This window comes from Melospiza melodia, chromosome 5 (genome assembly GCF_035770615.1).
Source record: "Melospiza melodia melodia isolate bMelMel2 chromosome 5, bMelMel2.pri, whole genome shotgun sequence".
NCBI classification, from domain to species: Eukaryota; Metazoa; Chordata; class Aves; order Passeriformes; family Passerellidae; genus Melospiza; species Melospiza melodia.
The window spans coordinates 27,153,394-27,178,265 of NC_086198.1; positions in this window are offsets into that span (position 1 = coordinate 27,153,394).

Genomic DNA, 24,872 nt, shown 5'->3' on the forward strand with positions numbered 1-24,872 from the left:
CAAAGGGTCTTTTACACATTTTAATCTCCAAAGTATCAGCCTGTGTACAGTACACTGAGATGTCTTTATCTGTTAATATATTCTCATGCAGCTCACAGCTGTTTGATCAAAGCAGTGTCTCAATACAGCTGAGCCATGTGAGCCAACACCAGAACAGAGAGGAGCAATCTATATTATTGAACTTTGTCTTTTGTAGTAACAGAGGAGGAGGGGCAGCCCAGTAGTACCACTCCATCCCAATTCATCCATGCCTCCCTCCATTCTTCAATTCCCAGTCAGGAAAACATTTTGGTTTCTTTAGCTGTTTTCTCATCCCTATTCACTCTAGTAATTCTTCATGCCTTTCAGTGTGGATATATAAGGAAAAATTTACTTATTGAGTTTCATTTTATCCTTTCATATTTCAGTTTTTACTCTTGGGAAGATCCTAATGTCTGATGCTAGAGGGAGCTCAAAACCAGTATGAAATCTCATCTGGGTTAGTGGATAAAAATCAGTGTTGAATGTTACATAGAAAAATTGTTCTTTTCTGCTGTGATAATTTTTTTTGTGGGTTTTTGGATTTTTTTCTGCATCTGTTGCAAAGAAGGAAAAAGAAGTCTAACCTTGATGGTTTTTTTTTTCCTCCAGTTATTAATTTTCCCTTATACTGGTGACTTACAACAAGCTTTTGTTATTTTTAAGTGAAATGTTTGGATTTAAGTTTCTGGACCATTTCACAGTGAATAATTTCCACCTCAATTTCTGATCTCTTTGCACTAGTACAGGCAGTCTTATACTTACCATAAAGGTATAAATGAGCAAACATTTCATTAAAAATGAAGAGGCTTATGACAATACCTATTCTCCCAAAATGGAACCACCTGAGCTTTTCTAATAGCTGGTGACATCCATTAGCACTTCTCTCAGAAATTGAAAACATTTTCCATCTGTTCATACACACTCATTACAAAGTAGTTAAGAGCCTATGGGATCACACAGACATTTTTGCAAATTAAAAAATATCAAGATGAGTTATTGAAGAAGCAGGGATGACTTTGTAATAAGCATCTAGGCCTTAAACTTTCCCTTTCCTCAGACACAGCAGACACCTCATTAGCTGAAGCCTGTTTAGTCTGTAACCTTCCAGAACATGACATTTTGAAACTCTATGCTACACATCCTGTGAGAAGTCCAGCCAACCCTGCCCATTTACACTACTCTAACAAAGAGCAGAAATCAGTCATTTTTTGGCAGACATCCCTAAGGTCAAGTAGCTAAGAGAACTCAAATAAAAATGGAACATTTACATAAACAATGAGATCAGACAGTATTGTATTATATTAACATGCAATAAACTTCATGAATAATGTGCTTGCATGTTCTCATGCCTGAAATGATCTCTAACCATTAAGTTTGGATTTGTCTTTCCTGGAGGAAAATTTATTGGGAATGGACATTTTAATAAATTCCTTAAGATTATGGAAGATCAGTGAAAGGCTTCTACAGGCCGGGCTTCTACAATGACAGAGAAGGCTTTGTTGGAGATGCATGTCAAAACAAATAAACACAATATGCATTCAACTATGTTTAGAGGTCTTCCTCAAAAATTAGTCTTATTGGGAGTGATTCCAGTACCATCTCACTCTATCTATGTTTCTTCACATAACCAACCTCTTGGTCGGACTTCCAGTTTGTACACATATCTAATTGATTACTGAGTACAAATTGAGGGTTACCATATTTTACATTGTTGGGTCCTAAGCCTGATTCAGAGCTCCAAATCTTCTGATTTTTTTTTTAAGTAAAGTGGTTGCCACATGTCATGATCTTGTGGACATCTTGACAAATTAAATTCCTGAGCAATCACCAGCTATATGAAGTTTAACATGAGCCGATTCTGCACCTGGGATGGGGCAACCCTGGATGTATGCACAGAGCAGGAAGCATGTGGCTAGACAGCTTGCTCAACAAGAAAATATTGTCTGGGGAGACATAAAAGTAACTGTGAAGGAAATATAGGAAGGAGGAAGAAGCATTTGGTGTAGGAACCTTGGATTATCCATTAGTGGTGCACATGCTATGCCATGTTTCAGTCCAAAGTTGGTGTCAGCCAACTCCAGGCTGTAGAAAAAAGTTCTGTATGAGCTCACTCAATAAGTCAAACATTTTTGGATGTTGCACAGATACACATAAGCATAAGCAAAGAAGGAAGCATAGAACAGTGGTGAGTCATCTGCAAAACAATAGGGTCCAGATGTTCTTAGCACTCATAAAGCAAAAGACTCACTAAGATATTTCTCTGCACCCTTCAATAGTTTCTGTTAAGCTGTGTGATGATGGCACATCTTCCAGCTCCAGGATTTTCTGTTTTACCATACCAGGTGCTGTTTGGAAAGTGATTGGCTTGTTGTATTACATAAACACTGAGATTACTAAAATCTTAACCTGAGCCAACATTAGGGCAGTCAATTTTCCACTTCCATTTTATAGATCAGATTTTCTCAGTCTCTGTTACAAACAAGGAGTTAGTTGCCAGAAGCTCCTTTTTTTTAACATCACTTACAATATTTCTTCTTAGTGGCCAACAAAGGAAACAAAGAAGCATGTATTACATAAAACTCTTAGAAGGTGGGCTGTAACAAAGGACTAAATCCTTGCTAAATGTTGACAGATTGCCAGCAGTATACAGTAACAATGGAGACAGTCAGAATTAAGGGCACAATTTGACATTTTGTGCAGAGTAACAGCAACTGCAGTTGCTAGAAGATATCTTTCAGCTGGTTGGCTTTATGAGGACAGAATGAAGACTGAATTATAAGGGAAATGAGATTCCTCCTGTCAGCTGTGATGTATGAGGAAACCTTCTATATCTTAACAATGAAATCCTTTTCAAGCATTACAGACATGTAAAGATGAGTCAAAGAGAGGTGATGTCATCCATTATAGAAGTGATATGTAATAGATTACTATGGGGGATTATGGCCAACATTCCCCAAAAATTATTCTCCCTGGTCTGTGTTTAATCACTGAATGATCTTAGCAAAGATGTTTAAACAAAAACACATTAAATGATCCTTTAATGGTAGAGTTTTTATAAATGCCCAAGTTATCTGGATGTCCCTGTTTCATTGAAAAAATGAACTGTACTTTCATTGCACTTTCATTGTCTCTTGATTAAAGTCTTGTACACATAATGGAGTGAACAGCTTTGAAAATTTCTCTCCTACATTTGTGATCAGTCTTCCAAATATGTATGATATTGGTGAAAACATGAAGGGTGAAACCAGCATGCATAATCAAGGCATGGTGTTTTTTAAAGGCCTGTTGGACCCTGATGTTTTTGCTAACATCACTGCTGCAGCCAGCAGAACAGACAGGCCATGTGCTGTGGGTCCTGGGAACAGGCAGAGTGAGAAGATACTTTGGGAGAATTCTGCATGGGTATTTCTACCAGAACCTGTCTGTGCTGGGGCTGTAGCCTCAGCTTTCACAGCTTTTTGCCACAATTGACATTTCTTCATTAAAAGCTTCCATGTTTCATAGCAAAACCTGAGCAGCCCTAAATTTCAATGCCAACTAACTGCCAGTTTCCTGGATAAATAACTGTGAGTAGCCTAAGAAACCTGCAGGCCCAGGTTTTCATTTATTAAGACTCAATATATTTACACTGAGTTTATTTGATCTGTAATAATTTTTATCATTTGATGATAGATCTTCCTGTTTAAGCAGAACCACATTTCTACCCTGCCTGTGAAATCCAGAGCCTGCATTGCCTTCAATTCATGCATGGGACCTTCAGGAAAACTGCATTTCTTTTTACATGCTTTTGTATTTAAAGGGATAAAAAGAACAAGTCATCTGCTTTGGAGCAAATAGTGCTGTGAACTTAATGAGACCACACTATCAAATTTACTTCAGGATGATACATTTGTTCATTAATTATGATATTTAGGTGAATGTCATACTTTTCTTTATCTGCCTGCTTAACTACACTTCAACCTTTTCAGCAGGTTTTCCACTGAATCATTTTCTGGTATAAAAGTATTGGAGCCATTTTCTTTAGAAATACCTCTGCAGTTTTCCTGACCCTACTACTAGCTGGGAGAATAGATTAAAACTTCTGAGCTGTGAGTTACGTTAGTGATTTCTATGGTTATCAGTGATAAAGCAAAGTGTTGGCATGTCACATGAGGAACAGACCTCTTTCTATATGAAATAACCTTTTCTTATGGATGATGAAAAAGCCCTGCTAGAATCATAGAAAAATTTGTGCTGGAAGGGTCCTCTGGAGGTTTGTTGTTAGATCAGACTTCTGAGAGGCTTGTCCAGGAAAGGGCTGAAGATATCAAAGGCTCTGGATTTAATTGCAAAATAGTATCCATTGCAGGATTGTCATTCTACAGCTGAATCACATAACAAGCAAATGCACAGCAGGGCCACCATTAATTGAAAGTGAAAGCAGCATCCAAATGAACCCTGCTCTACTTCAAATGAAGCCAAAGATTTGCAATCCTGCTCACAGTGGACCTAAGCTTTCATCAGCTATTTTGCACCCAGTATTCAAGTTATTCCATTGTTGGCTGCAAAGCAAAATCCCAGGGATAACAGGCGGGCAAAGAGGGAGCACCCTAAGTCCATGAACCAAGTGAGAGCCTCCCTGTGCTGATGTGCTGGTCCTGCTGGACCATGCAAGAATCCTTTGTTGTACAGCCATGGTACTGATTCCAGATCTGGAAAACTGCTTTACAGAGAATCATAGAATAGTTTGGGTTTGAAGGCACCATTGCACATCACCCAGTACAACCCCCAAGTTGAAGGATATAAGGAATCTGCCTTAATTAATGTACAGCAAAGCCAATACTTTTAAAAGGAGTTAGAGTGGTTAGGTAGGAGATAGTTGGTTATGTATTACCAGTCCTACGCAGGTACTGCAGTCAAGAGCCACATTTTCCCAAAACCTTTGCACCCAGCAACACCCCATGCAGAGAGGGAATCAGCAGTCATGAATCAGTTTTATCCATGCTGGATAAAACACAGAGACCTTTGACTCAAGCCTGGAGACAGAACACTCTGTCTGAGCAATATAATTAGAAAAAAAAAAGGAAGCCAGAAGGTTGGCTGAGCTTATGTAGATATGTATTCATGGCTTTGCTAGGAAAAGACTGTTAAAGATGTGTTCTTTTTTTTCTAAATGTCAGATTTTACTGAGCAATCCTTTCTGCTGTCCAATGACTTATTAAAAAGAGAGGGCCTTTGAAATGCTAAGCAAGCCCAAGATCCCAGAAAGCTGCTCATATCTATTTATTTATTTACCCACAATTTTTTCTCTTGTGGCCAGCTTAGCTCTTGCCTAAGAGAGCAAACAAACTGCAGATGCAGAGCTGATGACATTGGGCCTAACAGAGCCCTCAAAATGAAGCCATAAATTGTTTCTTTGAATTGCCAAGGAAACAACGCTTTCCAAGTCTAATTTCAGAATAGATCCTGAAGTCAGTCTCAGTCCAGTATGTGTGCTGAAGCTATGAGGCTTCAATGCTTTCAGTAATTTTTTAATTTCTTTTCCTATTAAGGATACTCCATCTCCTACTTTTTGTCGGTCTTCACAAAGTAAGATAATGCTAGAGGACATGCTGCCATCACATCTTTTTGTATGTATTAAGTTACTTATAAGAAAGACTTACAATTCATAATTTAAAATAAAAGCAAAAAGAAAAGCACTCTTGTTATCTTGTAAATTTGGGGGCCATTTCTGAACTGATGTTTCAATTATGCAAAGTTTTTTTACCAGAACTACAAATCCACACTGTAAGAGTGTTTCCCAACTCCTTTGTTCCATAATATAACCAATATATTTTTAAGCTGTTTGAATTTGAACTGTAAGTTTTTTCTAATTATATCAGAAATTGTTACCAATATCAGATTGTTTGTTACTTTCTCTGTACAGTGAAACAGTTTGCCAAAGTCAGTGTTACATCTGTAGATGTAATAGAACTTGTTCATGTTTTCTTTATGGATTAGGAGCACAGGAATAAAAAAATGTCTTTCATAGTAGTCTTTAATTCAGTTGCTAACCTAACAATGAAAGCAAAGAGTAAAATTACTGTAACTGTAATCAATTGGGCAGTGGAAGATGAAACTCATTCATAACATGCTACATGCAAAAATTCATCATGTAAGGTCTTTATACACACAACTTTATATTTAATTGTTTTGCCATATTTACAGAGGCTCAGATCCATGGGAGTGGTTGGTGATGACAAGAGAATGAATTAGGATGGAGAGGCTCAGTTTGGATTTTGCCCTCTTTATTCCAACCCTCTTTTTCTCAGGCAGCACTCAGTCCCTGGATTTCCTTCCCTTCTCCCACCTAGCCATTCCTAATACCATTTATCCTTCCTCAATCCACTTTCTTAAGGATTTGTCTCATGACCTTCTGGTTCCAGAGTCACTCAGAGCACAGGAAGGCTGGGCTTGCAGCTCTAACAACAGCAGGGTTCCACTCCATGTCCACTGAGGCCTGATGTCATAGGCACACTCATAAAGAATTTTTGGGACTCATCTCTGTGGTTTTACTACTCTTACATTCCTCCATGGAATTGCTTTTGGCCATTGGTAGGAAGAAGGATGGGAGGGAAGGCTTTTGGGACATGTCAACCCTTCTAAAAACTCGTGCCAGTCTTCCCTCTTGTCCAGAGTGAGGAGCAGCACCCCATCAACTGTCCTGCTTTGTCCCAAAGGCTTTGGCGCATATATTGAGTTTTCTCAGGAATATATCCTCCTTTTATCTTCTAAAACAGAGAAATTTCTTTTCTGTGTCTGCATTCTGGACTGGTTGTTTTCCAGCCTGCAAAATTACTGTGCAGCAGAGTAAACCAAGAGTGCTAGGCTGAACCTCATGATATCCAGACACATGGAGGATCTTAACTAAAACAGGAAACACCAGTTTTCTGTGGACATTTCTTCCTTTTAAAAATCCAAAGTTGAAGCTGAATAAAAATCTTTTATGTAATGATTTTCATGAACAATTAGAAGACTTGTTTAATAATATAAAAAAGCATAACATTTTGATATTGGGAGGAAATCCTTTGAGTGTTGAGAGGCACTGGAACAGATTTCCCAGACAAGTGGTTCTCCCATGCCTGGAAGTGTTCAAGGCCAGGTTGGATGGGGTTTTTAGAAACCTGGACAAGTGAAAGGTGCCCCTTATGGTTGGAGGTCTGGAACTAGATGATCTTCAAGATCCCTTTCCAACCCAAGCAATTCTGTGACTCCATGATTTATGCTTTCTACAGAAAGTTAATTTCGGTCACTTTAATTTGGTTGCTATGTAACAGGACTTTTGTTTGCATTAACAATACACCAAGTTTTTCTCCACTAATAAGCAACTCCCAAGGGCAGGCATAGGAAGTCAGGAGCCACTGTGGTAAATTCAGTAAGCGTGTGTGAGAAGATATTGATGGCTGTAAGCTTTTGGCTGCAGCATGAAAGAACCAACAGCAGCAGTCTTACAGGTCTCTGGAATATTAGAGCACAGTATGCCAAGTGCACAACCTTATGGGATTAATGAGACATTATTAAAAGAAATTAGGTATTTGCATAGCATTTCCAGGAGCATCATTTTTTGACATCACTAAGAGCAGAGCGGCTGAATGTTCTTAAAGCACGCTCAGCATCTGTGATTGTCAAGAAAATTGTGTACTGTGAGGGATGGGCGGGCAGACATTCTAAATCTTTTGGAGCATAATGTGGCCAATTTTATCTGAAAATTATTAGAATTAATCACAAATCATATCTTTAAGAAAGGTGAGTTCTACCATTATAAAATAATAGGTGCATAATATACTTCATACAAAGTCATGACCAGCACATCTCTGAGTCTCTGGCAAAGGGCCCTTGCTAGCACTCACTAGAACAAGTTCATAGAAGAAATTCACAGAAGAAAATCCATCAGGGTTATTTAACAGTATAATGCTACTACTTGCTCAGCTGCACATTGCTGGTGGCTGGGAAGGTGTAACTAGGAAAGTACTACTACATAACCTGCCATAATATTTTTCCTCCAGGCACCCACTATGGTACATTATTGGATGCATAAAGCAGACTTAATGGAATCCATTCAGCTATGGTTGAGATACAAGGATTATGAGTACACAAAATAGGTTTATGGGTTATTTATTTTATTCTGTCGCTAGCATGCCAAAGTTAAGCAGACTTTCTTTAAAGGAAATGGAATGGAAATTCATTCAGGATAGATTCCAAATTCAAAAAAGTCTGAAAATGGTGGGAGTAAAGTCAGGGCAGTAATTCAACCTTGACTGTAATCTTTGCTCTGTCTACCGCTGTAATCATTCACTCCCAACTCTTGGATGTTGGCCCTAGACTGACCAGAGTATAAGAACTCCCCCTGAGCCCATGAGGGTCACCAAGATGAACAGTGATAAATCAACATGTTTTGCTCTTACCAGCTGTGATGGAATAATTGCTCTGAACATTGTAGTTATTAAAATCACATTTGTCATGGGAAAAAAAAAAAGGGAAAAATAAGAGATCGAGGACTCAAAGGGTCTTTATTTATAAGTCATGTTTTTCTATAGGGTATCTAATTTTCTTTTAAGAAAAAGATAACTCCATTACATTGGATTTAGAGAGGAAGAAGAAAGACATGTGGGAGAACAACCAAAATAAATTCCAGTTTGTGGTATTAGTCGCTCCCTCCCAGTGCCAGTAGCTAGTTGTCATAGTGGACATGCTGTGAGGACACTGAAAATAGCTCAAATGGCAGCAAATGTCTATTACGTTGTTTAGATATGCAGGCTCCCTCCGTCCTGCTTGGCTTGTTTGTCTGTTTGCAAAGAGTTTTCTTGGGGATCAGGTTTTGCAAGTGTTTAATCAATTTTTTTGTGTGTGTAATAAATTCTTTGGTAGGCTACACAGAAATAAGGAAGAAAAGGGAAACCAATATTTCTAAAATCTTTTCCCCAGGTGACTTGCTTATGAGCAAAGGCCAAACTGTGTCCAGGGGATATCTTCTGATTCTCTCTGATGGTAAAGAAACCTGAGCTGAATGAAGTGTGGACACTCACCTGTAGGCTGGTTTGCACACACGCATATCAGTAATATTCTCAAACAGGACTAAGGTACAGAAAAGGTAGGAGATTATTTTCTGTATTTGTAACACAGAACAGCTTTCAGACTGCTCTGAATTAATCCAAAGATAAAGCTTATGTCAGAGGAAGTTAAAAAAATAAAATCACAAAAACTTCACAGCAACTATGGTGTAATCTTGGAGCTGTGGCAACAGGGTGCTGGAAAACGGAGTTGTGAAGAGTCCTCAGGAGCAGAACACCATGTGAAGAGGTCCTAGGAATAAGATAATGTAAAACCTTATTTCTTTGACAACTAATTGTTCAAATAGGTTTAATCAGAAAGTATAGTAGAGTATAAGGTTAAATAATTACCATGTGGTGTCTCCTGGAGTGGGTCCACTGGAAGATGGCAAAGCTGATTAAGGCACTGGAGCACCTCTTTTGCAAGAAAAGGCCGAGGGAGCTGGGTCTGTTCAGCCTTGAGAAGAGATGACTGAGAGGGAACCTCATCAATGTCTATGAGTGTTTGAGGGGAGTTGTCAAGGGGATGTTTCCAGGCTCTTCAAGGAATAGGAAAAGAGGCAATGGGCAGAAAGTGAGGCACAGAAAATTCCACCTGAACATGAGGAAGAACTTTCCTCTTTAGTGAGCTGATGACTGAGCACTGGAACACATTGACCATTGAAAGGTTGAGGAGCTTCCCTCACTGAAGATATTCAACAACTGCCTGGACTCAATTCTGTGCCATGTGCTCTGGGATAACCCTCCTTGAGCAGAGAGGCTGGACCAGGTGACCTGCTGCTGTCCATGCCAACCTGACCCTTTCTGTGATTCTGTGACTAGCTGATTTTGTCCAGGGTGAGTAACACAAAATGCCAGCATGATTGCTTTTCAACATCCAGAGTAGACTGAAAGAAAAAATAAATGCTTTCTGCCCACTGTGTGTCACATCATATATCCTGCACTCCAGCAATATTAAATCCTTCTTCTAGGATCATAGTTACTCACCTCTGCATGAGTTCTTGGTTCCCACAAGGCTTGTTCAGGTGAAAATTAAATTGACATTTCCTAAGAACTGGAAAATGAGAAATATATGAAATTATTATATAAGCAGGGAGATTTTTTTAGGTGGGGTCTTTTTTCCCTATGGGTTTGCAAAGATTTTTAAGGGCATCTGGTCAATCCCATCTTGGGGGAAATAAAAATTTTAAAGTTCTTATTTACAGACCTCTAATTGTCATTTTTGAAAGGATGAGTCTTTTATTATGCTAAATTAGAGTATGAAATCTGAACTTGTTGAAAAATGCAATAATTTCTGGGGTTTTTTTTCCTTTTTCAATGCAGGATTGATACCAAATAAAGATCAATAGAAAATTAGATTCCTCTCCTACCAGACCACTGTTATAAAAGATAAAACAGCAAAGACCACTTATTTCTGCATGGAAAGGGCTACTATCTATGCAAAATTATACAGCCAGTATACAGAATTCTTTTATTCCTAAAGGGCAGCAGAATAGGAATGCTCCGTTTTTCTGAAACCTCAACATCAACTTCAAATGAAGTTTGGTGTGAAAAGGTAATTGAGGTGTCCTCTAACTCAGAAAAATATTAGAAACTGAAGAACTGCTTCTCTGCATGGGAAAGGCATAGCAAGGAACTCAGATCAAGAAGCAGAGACAGACAACATTCAGCTGACAAAAATGGATTTTATGACATAAGGATGAGTGAGGAAAAAACTCCTGAGGCATGTTTTATCTTGATTATCTGCAGAGATGCCTTTCTGGAGGGCAGGATTAACACCAGCACAGAAGATATTGCTCAATGCAAGAGTGATGTACATGAGATTCTCTGCCTTGAGGTAAGATTGGATAATCATAAGGAGCCTTTTTATCTTTAAATGGCATGACTGATTTCCCAGGCATGCATAGCTCTGAAGTGGAGTCTGTTTAGACTGTTTACTCTATGCAGATTTTCAGGCTGGACTTGTGGAAAATGAGTGAAGCAAATATATTTTAACTATGCTTTACAACCAGCTGTGGAAAAAAGCATGGAAAATATTGTACCATGCTAGACAAGCCACTCTCCTGTGTGCTAAGATCTGATTATTATGAGATGCCTCTACACAAAAACAAAAAGGTGCAAACAAGTCCATATGCTGAAATCAATAGTTTGGGTTTTATCTACCAGTAAAATGTGAAGTAGAGAGATGGAAAGAAATAGAAAAGGGGGAGGGGGTGAGAGAAAGAGAGTGAGAGAGAAATAGACTAAGCAGAAAGATATTCACCATGCCTGTGGGTACAGTGGTATCCTATTGGTCCTTCACCATGGTCTTCTCTGTGTGGAATTCCTCCTGTCCCTCGGAACTTCTCATCCTTTATACATTTTAGCAAACAAAGGAATCAATGTCCATGGGCTACATGATTTTCTCAATTCCAGTGCTAGTAAGTCTCACGATCAGTCTTTCTCTTCCTTTCAGTTGGTGGGTTTCTTATATGGTTCCCCCTTCCAGACCAGTCAGACCTGATTCTCAGCACAGTTGCTGTGTTGGCTTTCTTTGTGTATTCTTTATGTTAATTATCAGTGCTCCACCACCTTATTTATCTCTTCCTAATCTGAGATAATCAGATAATAGTACCACCCTTACGTTATCTCAGGTTCCAGTCAGGTGCTTATCTAACTGTCCAAACTTTCAGGAACTTATGACGGAATATTTGGGTGGAGGGGAGGATGTGTTCAGGGGTCACAGGTGATTGAGCAGGTTCTCCTTTCTGCAGTTTGCCATAGTGGGCATAGTCCTTCATAACAGTGTGAGGAAATTATGATCCATAAGTCTCTTACACTGTGGGGCCAATGACCATCCAGGTCTCACCCTTTATATCCTGACTTTGGAAAACTGAGTGCAGAGGAAGATGTAATACTCTCTGTTCCCCTTCGGCAGCATAACAGGAATGTGTTAGGGATTATCTGACACTCCCTTATACTGCTCCACTGAAAAATTCACCTTTCATGTCAAGAGAAAGGGTAGTGAACTTGTTTACAACATACAGAAAGATATTATGAAATAGAGAATTTAAAAAATTATCTCAAAAGGGGATTCTTATTGAGGACCCTCTTCCTTTCTGCCCTCATAGGAATGAGGAAGAATGTTCACAGGTGGCCCACAGAGAAATCTGCAACTTATTGTGCTTTGAACTTATATGCTAGAGAGAGGAACAACTGCCAAAAGTACATCCTTGTGCTTCATTTTAGCAAACAAGAACAACCTAGAAGAGTGGTTCAGCTTTAAGAGAATGTGTCCTCAAATATTTGTATTAACAACTTGCTTACCTAATCCAGAGTTAATTGGAAGAAAGGAGCTGGTCCATGACTGACAGTCTTATATGGCCTTTCTAATCATGCCTCTCTCGTTATTTGGATAAAGATTTGATGGATGGACCTATATAATCTTGCACTAAATTCCTATTTTACAGGGATGAGAAAGTGTACTTCGTACTCATATTGTAATATTCAGATAACCATCTTTGTAATTATATCTACCTGTAGGACTTATAAAGAGCAGCCTAGAATCAGGATACTAAATCCATACTCAACCACTATAACTGATATAATAACTGAGCTGTTTCATAAAAGGTCAGAGATTTTCCCTACTACTCATTAGTTACCTGCATGCAATCCTGAGAATGTCGATTGCATGGAGGGAGAAGCCACAGAAATTGGCAAGCCAAACAATTAGGATTCCAAAATATACTTTTAATGAGTTAGTTTTATAATGGTGATGCAAGAGCCTTGTTTAATTTACAGCTGCATCTTAGTTTCTATTATAAGTCCAACATTGTTTTCTGATTTTATTACATAAATTGTTGATAACACTGAGAATTAGATTTTAATCAAGAAAAGATTACTCCTGGGCACTAAATTTCTGATTAATGCAGCAGTCCAGGAGAGCACTGTAGCATGTAATTTTATCCCTGCTTAGTAGAGTACATAAAGTCATGCTTAATTTGGAGCCTGTGAAAACTCCCATTGACTGCTAAAATAAGCAGGTTTATGAGAATCCAGAAGAATCCAGAGCACAAATTCAGTAGTAAATACAATGAAAACAAGAACAGTAAAAGTTGCTGATTTATTCTCTCCCATTCCCCTCCCAAGTGGCAGTTGTTCTGCTGTCACAACATTAACATTGTTTATGATTTGTCAAGAAGGATTCTTACCATGATGCCTCTTGTGGATGCTGTACAAACCCCAAAAGATAAGAAGCCCACCCCAAGTGGTTTGCAGTTAACTGAGATGCCTTACCTAAAGGACATTGAAACCCAAAGTTTCATTGAGGCTTGTCTTCCTTGCACTTCTGCATTTTTATTAATGATTCATGGTTTTGCACAAAAGCTGAATTTGTATGTCAGACTGTGTTCTTAACATTGCCAAAAACCCAAACATTAAGCTGAATTCATATACAGTGTCTTACAAGACTGATTTAAAAAATTAACATGAATTGCTAAGTACTGCCCAAATTAACACAAATCAGAGTTCATTACGTAGCATTAGGAGGCAATTTATTGCAATCATTATGCCTGCTGTTACACAGAACCATATGCCAACTCTAGAAATAACAAGCATTCTGAATCAGGGTCATTGCAGTCATATTTGCATGTGAAACACATTAATTGATCTCCTGTGCACATTAAAATTTAAATCCACACTTTTTTGCTGCTGAATGCTCCATCCTAACTTTGCTGTGAGAAGGGGCAGACTCGGTGGAGAGAGAAATGATGTTTTAGAGGAATGCTTATCCCAAACTGTGGTAGATTATTTAGTTAAATCCATCCTGCTTAACTAAATGAGATCCTAAATATCTTTTGGTTTCCACAATAGGAAGATATGCAGTCTTACATGTCAGACATGTGAAATAACATGGTCTCACCCATGTCATCTTGTTCTGGTGGTCTTCCTCAGGAGGCTCTATCTGTAAAAGATAAAGGGTGGGCAACACAGTTTTTAGGAAAGTCTCTTCTGTAAAGGTTGTTGTGCAATGGAAAAAGGACAATAAATCTCATTGTTCGGTCACAAAGAATGAGAATGTTAGCGTGGTCTTCAGCTGTAACTCCCAGGAGACACTGCTTCAGTGCAAATTAAAACAGCTTGGAAATCAAGATATGGATTTTGCTATTTCAGGTTGTATGCAGAATTTCCATGTTGTCTACAGATAAATAAAAGGTGAAAAGAAAACCCTTATTTGAAAAAAATAAATATAACAGTACTATCCTTTCCCCCGAGCACTTTGATGAATCCTGGACAAAGGCAGCGGGAAACTTCACATTAAAAAAATAAAAAAAACAAGAAGCATCTCTTTCCAAGACAAGGGGAGATTATGGGAGAGAAGTTGGATGTGAAATAACATGGTGGAAAAGTCTTTATTATAAGACAGGTCATGGAGTTGATGTTAGAGAGTTGACTTTTAGAAGGGGGGGTCAATGAAGGAGGAGAAGATTAAATATTTTAAGAAGAGGAAAGAGATGATTAAATTAGACAAGCCCTACATTGAAATTGGACAGGAAATTCTGACATGGGCATGAGGGATGAAAAAACACCTAAGAGAATTGGGCACTGGGAAAGAGGTTTGTCAACAGCCATTTAAGGCAAGATGGGAGCATTAAGTAGGACTTAAGAGGAGCAGAAATAGTGGCTGTCCCAGATTGTTTGTCCTGCAGTTGATTCCTATTCATTGAGTATGAGGAAAATCTTTCCCTCTTGCCCCTTGAAAAGGAAGATGTATCTCTCAAGCTGTCTGCTGGAACAGTAGCCCATAAGAACTTGCTGTTTGGTTAAGGTTTTCCCTGTTGAGTCACATGGGTTTCTCTAATCTCTATTTTTCTTGATTCCTATAGGCCACTGAGAAAATGGTTTGAAAATGCAGTATGATTATGGATTTTTTTGCTCCACTTTGCATTATGTGAGAGCAGATTTTCTGGACCACATTCTCCAGGGTTTATCACACCAGCACAAAATTGTCCTGCCCTGTGAAAATAAATCACGTGCCTATCTGTATATCCTTTACCAAGGGAATACAGCATTTGTGTTGTAGTGTGTGTCTGTCATACTTAACAACAAAATGGAAGTAAATTATAAAATAGTAACTTAAACAAACAAAATCATTTTACCCGCATGAGCAAAATAACCCAGAAAACCTTAAACTTTTCTCAGTTGATGCACAAATAATGGCAGCTCAATGTTAGCAGTGCAAACAGCTGTTGTGCTTACCTAGAGGAGGACAGCTTCTCTGTAATGATGTGGGTTATTTAAATCTTCAGAGATAACATTATCAGGAGCAGCACACAATGCTACAGCATTTATCATTCACCTACTCTGTTTTTGTCAGTGCAGAGAACATAAACACATTGCTTTCCAAGCAGGAAGTCAGATAGGCCAAAACATGAATTTGAGAGCTGAGTGCCATTAACCTTCAGCAAATGTGGAGATAACAGATATGCTTCAGCAATTGCATAAGGAAAATAAGTCCCTGCAACCATGTTGTTTTGCACTTAGTACCAGCAAATGTGGGTACTGAGCTCAGCACCTGCCATCCCAAAAAAGCAAGTGACGTGTTAGCGATGGCAGATTGATGCATTATGATTCCTGCTGGGAAATCCAAGAGACAAAAAGATACAGAGACAAGGGATTACAGTCAGGAAAGCATTCTGCCATCACCATGGCACCCAGAGTGCTCTGTGACCATTCAGGTTCCCTGTAAATGCATTAGTGAGATGAGCAGCTCTGGCTGGGATGCACATCCCAAGTGGGAAGACAGCCACAGACCAACGGCAGGAGGGGCTGCAGGGAAGGAAAGGGCTGAAGCCCTAAATCCAGAATGCTGAACTGACCTTTGCTACATCCCTAACATACACAGCATAAGGCACTGATTATGGGGTGTTAGACAAGGAGAAACATTGCTTTTGGATCTGCTGTGGGTTGAGCTGGGAAAGAGCAGAGCGTGGGCAAGAGCTGCTTTTCCAACAGATGTAAAGACCAAGAGAGATGCCTAGTGCCTTGTAAACCAGCCATATGAGTTCCCAGAGAGTTAGTGGTGCAAACAGAGCCTTGATTAAGTCAGGGTCTATGTCTGAAATGTGTCTTTTTCCATCTTTTCCAAAGTGGATGGGGTTACAGGTAAAGCAAGTGATGGTGTTTCCTATAATGTCCATCTGTGTCCCAGGATAGTGCCATGCAGTTCCTGTGAAGTGTTTTCTCTTCCTGACAAAGGGAAGTCTGATAAGGTCAACATGGTGATGAGGGAGCTCACAATTTTCCTTAAGTTCTGCTTAGCCCATATTGCAATCCATTCTTGACCAATGCTCTTTGTTTGTACATATACCGAGACAAAATCAAAATATGTTTCAGATGAGTCAATGTTCATTTCCCTGCTGATTTCATAATCTGAGACTATCTGTTAGATTACAGAAAAATTCAAAGAAGCAGAATTAATTACAACTCCTTTCAGTTTAATGTCTTCTCAAAACATGATTAATACTATCTCTGTCCCATAACATATGAAAATGATAAATAATAAAAAACAAATAGTATTAAAATAATTATTTAATAAAGCCTAAGATAGTCTTCTCATATCTCTCCAGTCTGAGAGTGAAAGACATATATTGTCAGCTTTGTGGTGGTGGGAAAAGAGTAATGCCTGTCTATCAATATTGTACAGATTTCTGAAAGATTCAATAAATCTGAAAACCACTGGATTAGAGAAGCATTGTGGTTTAACCCCTGCCAGCCCAGTACGTAAAGGAGATTCCTTAGTCCAGAGTCGGTCATTCTGTACAAAATGAAATATTAAATTCTCAAGGGATAGAGCATTCAAAAATGCTCTGTCCCTTGCATCACTGACTGTTTGGAGTGCATGTCAGTCTGGGCTCAGAGCATAGCCAAAAAGTTTTGTGCTTTTAACCTTTATCTCCTCCCAGACATCCTTCTGTGCAGTTCCACCAGCTCTGGCAGTGCTGACAGAGGTGTGAACTGCAGCAGCAGGAGGGGGGCAAGCTGCTGACAGAGAAAGTGAGACCTTCCAGCCTGCTTTGCTTTTGGGTAAATCTCTCGGTTTTTCCTCCTTAATTGGAAACATGTGTTTACCTGCAAGGAAAAGGGAATGTGGATATAAAGGCTCAGCATCCTCACACACCAGTTTTTTCAGCCAGCTATTCATAAGCAGAAAAAAGATTTCTCAGAGATAAATAAAAATATTTAAAATCCAATACGACTCTTATTATTTTAACTTTTTATTAATTTATTTTAATCTTAGCAGGGACTCTATCTCTTTTTTTAAGTCTATAAACATGCAGAGAAATTAATAGCTGTTTTGTGTAATAGAAAAGCAGCAAAGTGCTCCAGAGAGCAGACGTATTTTGTTTGGACTTTTGCCTATAGGAAATGTAAAAGACAATCTTTTTAAAAACCCACTGAAATCTTTGCTTTACTTCTCTGACTTTGATGCTAGATTGGAGCCTGCGCTGCCTTTTTGAAGGAGCTCATAATGGAATGGTGAGACATCCTTAACTGCAGCAGATCAAGTGATTTCCCTCACAATGCAGCCCAGCGTGGGGAAGCAGCAGCAGTTAAGGAGACTAAAGGAAAGTGTGAACTGTCCACAGAAGCCATTACATTAGCGAAGTTTATCTCAGCCGGGTAATTCGCCTCAGTCAGGAGGGGAATTTAATTTACTGTTGGAGCAGCAGCGGCGGTGCAGCAGCGCTATTTGTGTGCTCTTTATCTAAGGTGCTGTATATTGTGCTCAGAGATAAAAAGTCATCCTTTTTTTTTTTTTCCTGGAGGAGACAAATTAGATATTAGCAATCATAAGAAAGTGTAGATAACTTCTTGTATGCGTCTTTGCATTTGTTTTCATGACCCTTGGCCTTACAGCTCCTTGGAAAGGTTGTAAGCAGGAATCTCCTTCCCCAGCTTAGTGGGAAAGAAACACATGGGCCAGTCATGAGGACAGTCCCTCAAAAGACGTCATGGTCATCTCACTAGAAAGGAAAGTGCTGTCTGCAGAAGTGCAAGAGGAGAAGATCAAAGATATCATTCTAGGCAGATGGGTTTTCAAAAATTTGTACCTTTTTTGGAAGATTCTAATTTCTGGAGGAACCAAGTATTTCTTCACTCAGCATCAATATCCCAGCTTTGTGGTGCTCCAGGAATAAGGCACTCCTTAAGAGAAGATAAATTACAAGATCACAGGGCAGCATTTCTTAAACCCTCCCCTCAACCAGGGCAAACTGACAGCAACTTTCAGGTCACCTCCTTGGTTCCAGCCCTCAAACCAGATCATGGTTTGCCCTGTCCTGGACACCAGCGATTTCAGAGTCAACCCAACCATACTGCAGCAACAAGCAATCCATTTTCATCATAGGGGCACTGTGGAAACAATAATCCCCACTCCCTGGGATGGCTGGAGCCTGTTTATTCCTGGTGTGGAGCCACTGGAAGGGCACAGGGTGTTTGTGAGATTGCTGGTCCAAAGGCCCATCAGGATAATGAAACATTTCCTGCTGCAATGGAAGCGCTCATTTCTTTTTCTCAGGGTGCTTTCAGGTGTACACAGAGCTATCAAAATACTCTGAGACACTTCAGAGGTAAAAAAGCACACAGGATTTTAGGCCAGATACTCACTTGAATTCTGTGAACCAACACTCCCTCGTGTGGCTTCCAAAAACTAAGAGGAAAGAAAGGTCCACTTAGAATCTTCAGTCAAAGTGAAAGTACTGCCAGTGGAGCTCATCAATGGAATAATTCAGAGCAGGACTGCCAGGAGGGCAGTGGATCTTTAGCAATGTGACCAATCTGGGCTAGACTTACTTCTGTTGTCCACCACAAATTGATATAATCATGATGAAACTCTTTAAAGCCCTTCACTCTATTTCCTGTTTGAAAATGTGGCCTTGAAGATACTCTGCTCCTTCTAGCCTGAGGTACATATTTCACCTCCTTCAATTAATACACTTTCTGGAGATTCCCATTTTGTCACGGTCATTTTAAACATCATCATTTTATTAATTCAATCATCTCAGGTGGTGAAAAGATGTTCTTGTGCTTTTTAAAGGCTGTTAGCAGTTCTTCCCTTTCCTAGGCAGAGTGGAGCTGTTTGTGCATGTGTCCAGACAATTGCCAATTCACTTAAATGAATGAGAGCAGAGTATGGGAGGAAGGATTTGCATGATTGATGGAAAAAATGAATTACTTCCAGCCACCCAGCAGCACAGTAATTGATGTCTGGGAGGCAGCTGCAAGTGCCACATAATAGCTGTCAGTGTCACAGATGGTCTGAGTGCTATGGTGTGGAGATAACACTGTGACAAAGGGGTTAGCATGGTGTGAACGCCACCACCGTTCTGATGTCTCTGACTCTTTCATGCATCTGAAAAGAAGATGATGTCTCTGGAAAAGAAAACTGAGAGATGAAACCAGCAGCAGAGACCTATAAAACATATGCGCCATTCTTGTTTCTTCTTCTTCTTCTTCTTCTTCTTCTTCTTCTTCTTCTTCTTCTTCTTCTTCTTCTTCTTCTTCTTCTTCTTTCCTCTTCTTTTCTAAATTTTACCTCATGAGTTTATTAATTAGCTCCCATGTCATCCTCAGAAAGCACCTTCAGATAGAAGAACATCTTACCCAGCAGTGTGGCTGGGATTACTGCATCACACACTTTGGTTTCTGCGCTCTCCTGGCATTGGAAAGGTCTCCCAGGGAAGCGGTCATAGCGGTCATAGCACTCAAGAAGCATTTGGACACCACTCTCAGGCACATGGAGTGGTTTCTGGGATGTCCTGTGCAGGGTGAGGAGCTGCACTCAATGAGCCTTGTGGGTTCCTTTCAACTCTGGATACTCTATGGTTCTATGATTCTGTGGTTCCATGATCCTGTGATTCCGTAATGAGTACTGTGATGATTCCAGAGATCAAAGCTCTGACTGTGTGCTCAAGTGACTGTCTCAGGAAAGGAATCCAATTCAGAGTAGTAGGAATTAGGCTGTTTGTTTAGATGTGGCTCTCAATCACTCCTTATGCCCCTACTGCATGATTCTTTATTTATTTGCTATTTATCTTGTCTTGACCACGGATTGTGGGCTCACCATGTGGAACAGTCCATCCTTTTTATTCTCAAACCTGTGGATGGAAATCTTAAATGCTTAGATCTCAGTTTTCCCTTGAAACCTGACTTGCACTCCTGCATATTTTAGAGATGTATTTTGCTGTAATTTTTGACAGTATATCAAATAGATCAGTAATCCTTCATTAAGGGTGACACTTTTTGAGGCAGACTTTAGATTAAAACAGAATTTTATGCTAATTCTGGCTTAATTCTTTCCTGATCTTTACTTTATACATGGAGGGGTCACTCTAGTTTGATAAGATCTGGGAAAACATCATTTACAAAACAAAGCAGCATATCTGGATGCCTCTGCCCTCAGACAAAATTAGTTTGCTCATAAAACCAAATATTTATTTAACACTTATTTAAGGTTAATGGAAGATTATTTTTAAAGATAATAATTTAATATATAAACCAAATACAAGTAAAGAAGAATTAAATTATTAAATAGATGCATGAAACTGATCTGTTAACATTCCTTTAACATGAATAAACAAAACTACTATTAATAATTTGCAGTCAAAGTGGGTCTGCACTTGTAGAATCCTAATTATAAGCTGAACAGCAGGATAAATATTGCCTCTCTCTTTTTATATATCTAACTCTTTTAGAAAACAAATCACTCAAGATGCTTACGTGTGTTAATTGCCAAAACCATTTTGAAAAACATCTCTGAATACTGACTTCACTCAGTGGAAACTGGTAGGTCACACCTTTACAAAAGATGGTACTCCCTGCAAAGTGACAGAGTTGCCCCAGTACAAAGAGGTTTTTTGGACTGGGGAAAGAGATCCAATACAGCCAGTTGAGATAATTTCTTACCTGGTAGAAACTCCCTGCATGATGTTGAAATACACAGGATTGGGATGTTTTGCACAAACCGAAAGCTTGGCCCTGAGCTTGTTATTTCTGAAAAGAAATGGAAGAGTAGGCTACAGCTGAACATTACTAATGTAAGTAGAGAATTTCTCTCCTTCAGAATGCAGAGAAGCCAGCTTGTGGTACTACTGCACCAAAGCAGAATGTGACTAATTATTCCAAATGGTATTTAAAAGAAAGCTAAAACTTGGTTTTCAAATCTCCCAGGCAAGAAAAGTCTTTATTCCAAAGTCTTAATTAGCTGCTCTTAATGTGTAACAAATTTTGTTGAGAGACAAAAACTGAGCAAAATATATTTCAGTAAATAATCTACTGTCTCATTCACACGTTTTTCATATCTCACTCATTAAAGCAGAAGAGTCTTGGCACATCTATGATCTCACATTCTAAAACAGAAACCATTCAGTTTTGATTAGTAGGTGATATTAGAGGAGTGTTGTAAAACACATCAATTAAACTAAAATACATTTCACAAAATCTGTTTCAGTACCTCCACTTTGAGTCTAAGTTTAAAAAAGAGCTTTTCATCCATTAGAGAGAGATGAAAAGAATTGGCACATAGATTATTCACAAGGTACATTTTGAGGAAAATTTAATTAAAGACAACAGCAAGCAAATAATAATAGCTCATGGTTCAGCATATTGATGAACATGGTGAAGCAATTAAAGTTCTGCTTTCATTATGTTTGTCTTCCAGAAAAAGCTGCTCTTCTTCTCCAAGCAAGAATGCTGTGGCTGTGAGCTGCTAAATCATGATCTCCCACCTACTTTTGAAAAGAGCACGCAGCAGGGACAGTGAGGCCAGTGGTTCTGGAACTTGCTGCACCACAGAGTAGTGGTAAGCACTACTAGTAATTAGTTGTCTTGGTAGTAGGCACTACCAAGAGAGCAGCAAGAAAATCCTAATGAGGCACAAAACCCCTGCCTCTGTTCACTGTTGGATTTTTGGCATTACACAGCCATGGGTTTGAGTTTCCAGCTGGAGAATGAAGTAATTATGGATGTGTCCCTCAAGGCTGAGGAGTGGGAGGTGAGAGAAAAAGTTCCTTTATGGACAGCTTAGGGGAACACCTTGCTGGATAGTGGTTGATTAGCCTTCCAGTTACCAGAAGGGCATTCAGTCACTGAAAGAATGCTTCAGGACAAGCATGTCTGGTTCCATGGATTTTGATGGCTCCACTGGGATAGGGTACTGATTTTAGTGCTGGTGGATCTGCTCTGCCATGTTTGCTTTTGCCTTTTGATTTTTTTCAGTTTTAGGCCTTTTTATTCTAAGAGAATATTTCCTCTAGTGATGGATTTTGTGAGTTTAGGGATATTTGCAAGTCAGCAGGAAGAGTTCTGAAGACATTTCTTTTGAGCCATGAACTTCTTTTAACACACGCAATGCTTTTTTAATAACTTTGAAAATTTCAATACACGCTAGTTAAGGCCTGTGCAATGTTAGCAGATTTCTTTTTGTCTTGTAATGCCTGGTATTCAAGGTAATTCTTCAAAAATTCAATCTGTTTCTCAGAAGATGCATTCTTTACAGGTTTGTGGTTGACTTTACTGAATGTCAGCTGAGATTTCCATAGAGCATTTACAACAATATAGAAGGGTTTTGCTATACATTACAGCTTTCAGAAAGCAGATTAAAGAATACTGGAATTCCACTTTAACCCTCTCAAATGTCAGCATGTGAAAGCAGAAACCACATAAGTGAGGATATTGCCAGTGCTCTAAAGCATAGTAGTGATGAGACTTCGTGCATTTGCACATCAGTGCTACCCTCTGCTTCTTACCTATGTGCCAAAAATTTCTTCAGACTCAGGCAGATTGCTCTCTGTGTCTCCTTCTCTCACTCTTCCTTGTACCCCAGCCAGTCCTCATAGACCTTGAGTTAGATATGCCCTAATTTTTTGTGGCTCCACTTTAACTTTTCTACATTAAATGACTGAAGGGCAAATATTGCATCACAGCCTGTTCAAGAAGGACACAGCATGCTGGCACGATCCATCATCCAGAGGTTAAGCAGGACTGGCCTTTTCATTCCTACCTTTCTAGTTTCATGCTGGCTACTACACTCAGGGAGTGGGATGGTAGTGCGTCACTATCATATTTTCTGAAAAATCCCTTCGCCAGGATTTCTTCTCCTGGGAAGATGAGAAGCTTCAGAAAAGAATGAAAACAATAATTATCTGATTGCTTCTCCCTGTTTTGCTGCTTTGGAATGTGGTCTGGAGATTGTTTACCAACTGGTCAATGTTTGATTGGTTTCCTGTGAATTGTTTTTACTTAACGACCAATCACCATCAGTAGTGTCAGACTCTGAGGAGTCAGTCATGAGTTTTTCATTATCATTCTTGTTAAGCCTTCTGTCTGTATCCTTCTCTTTCTTTAATATAGTTTTAGTATCGTATTTTTAATATAATATAATAAAATAATAAATCAGCCTTCTGAGAACAAGGAGTCAGATTCCCCATCTCTCACCTCATCCTGGGGACCTCACAAACATCACAGTGGTGTACAGCATCTTGAGAAGCATCTTTCTGAGAAACTCAACGTCAGTGAAAGTAGGATTCAACAATGCAAGGAACCTGTAAAGGCACAAACAGAGCAAGAATTTGCTTAATCACTTTGATATGAGCAATATCCTTCTCCTGTACCTATATTGTCAGGGATTTTTCCTCAATCCAAAGCCCATTGATAGTGTTTCTAAAACCTCAGAGAACTCCTTTTACATGTCTTATTCACCTAATTTCAAGGTGCACATCCTGAGTCTGATTTTTATTTATAATTAAGTTTCTATGCTGGTGGCTAACTGCAGACTACATTTAGAAAAGGACTCTAATTGTTGCCAGAATTTTCCTAAAAGGCCTAACCAAAACCAAGAATATGGTATTTCCAGTTCATCCTTGAGCAAATTGCTATAGATTCGTGTAATGCATGGCCTTCATCAAAAGTGGTGGGAAAAAAAGGATTCACTTTGACAAAATTATACCTGTGCTTTCTGCTATTTTTACTCTGCAGGTCGTCTTATGATTTCAGTTTAGACATAAGTTAATGAAATCCTTCTTCTCAAGGAAAAAATCACAATATTCACCTTGAGTTAGAATGCTGATAACTTAAGGGTAATCAGATTAAAGAGAAAGTAAGACATTATTAACAAAAGCACATTGCAGTCTTCCCTGATTTTTATATGAGCCTTCCCTGATTTTTATATGAAGTACAATACAAAAGGAAAGTGTGGTAGAAGTAAAGACCATGACATTTAGAAGTAAATTTTAGCCAGTCACTGATTTTTGTGTTATATGGATGTATGATGGATTGCACATAAATGTGCTCCAGAAGCAAAGACCTCCTGAAAAATGACTATACTATAAACTTCCACTACTAGTACAAGACCACATTTGGATAGTAAAAGTCTCAGTTCTTAAACCTTCTTGCCTTTAGCATCAGGAAGCCATAAGCAGCTACAGAAAATGGTGAGCAAGTTTTCTAGTTTTTATCTGTGGTTTAAAGTTTTTGTCCTCCTCCTTGGCTCCTTCCACAACAATCTGACTGACTGCAACATCTCCCTGTGCCTAATGAATATCAAAGAGCAAATTTCCAAGCACTCTGGTTTCTCAGACTCCTTTATTTATTTCTTTATTTTCTATTTCTTTTCTACAAAACATTTTTGAGGGTCTCATATGCCAGGCCTTTCTTTATCTTCTAAATTTTCCAGGGTTTTTTTCTTTTACTTTTCTTTGTATTTACTCCCTAGGTATTGATCAGGAATTTTCCACTCAGGGACAC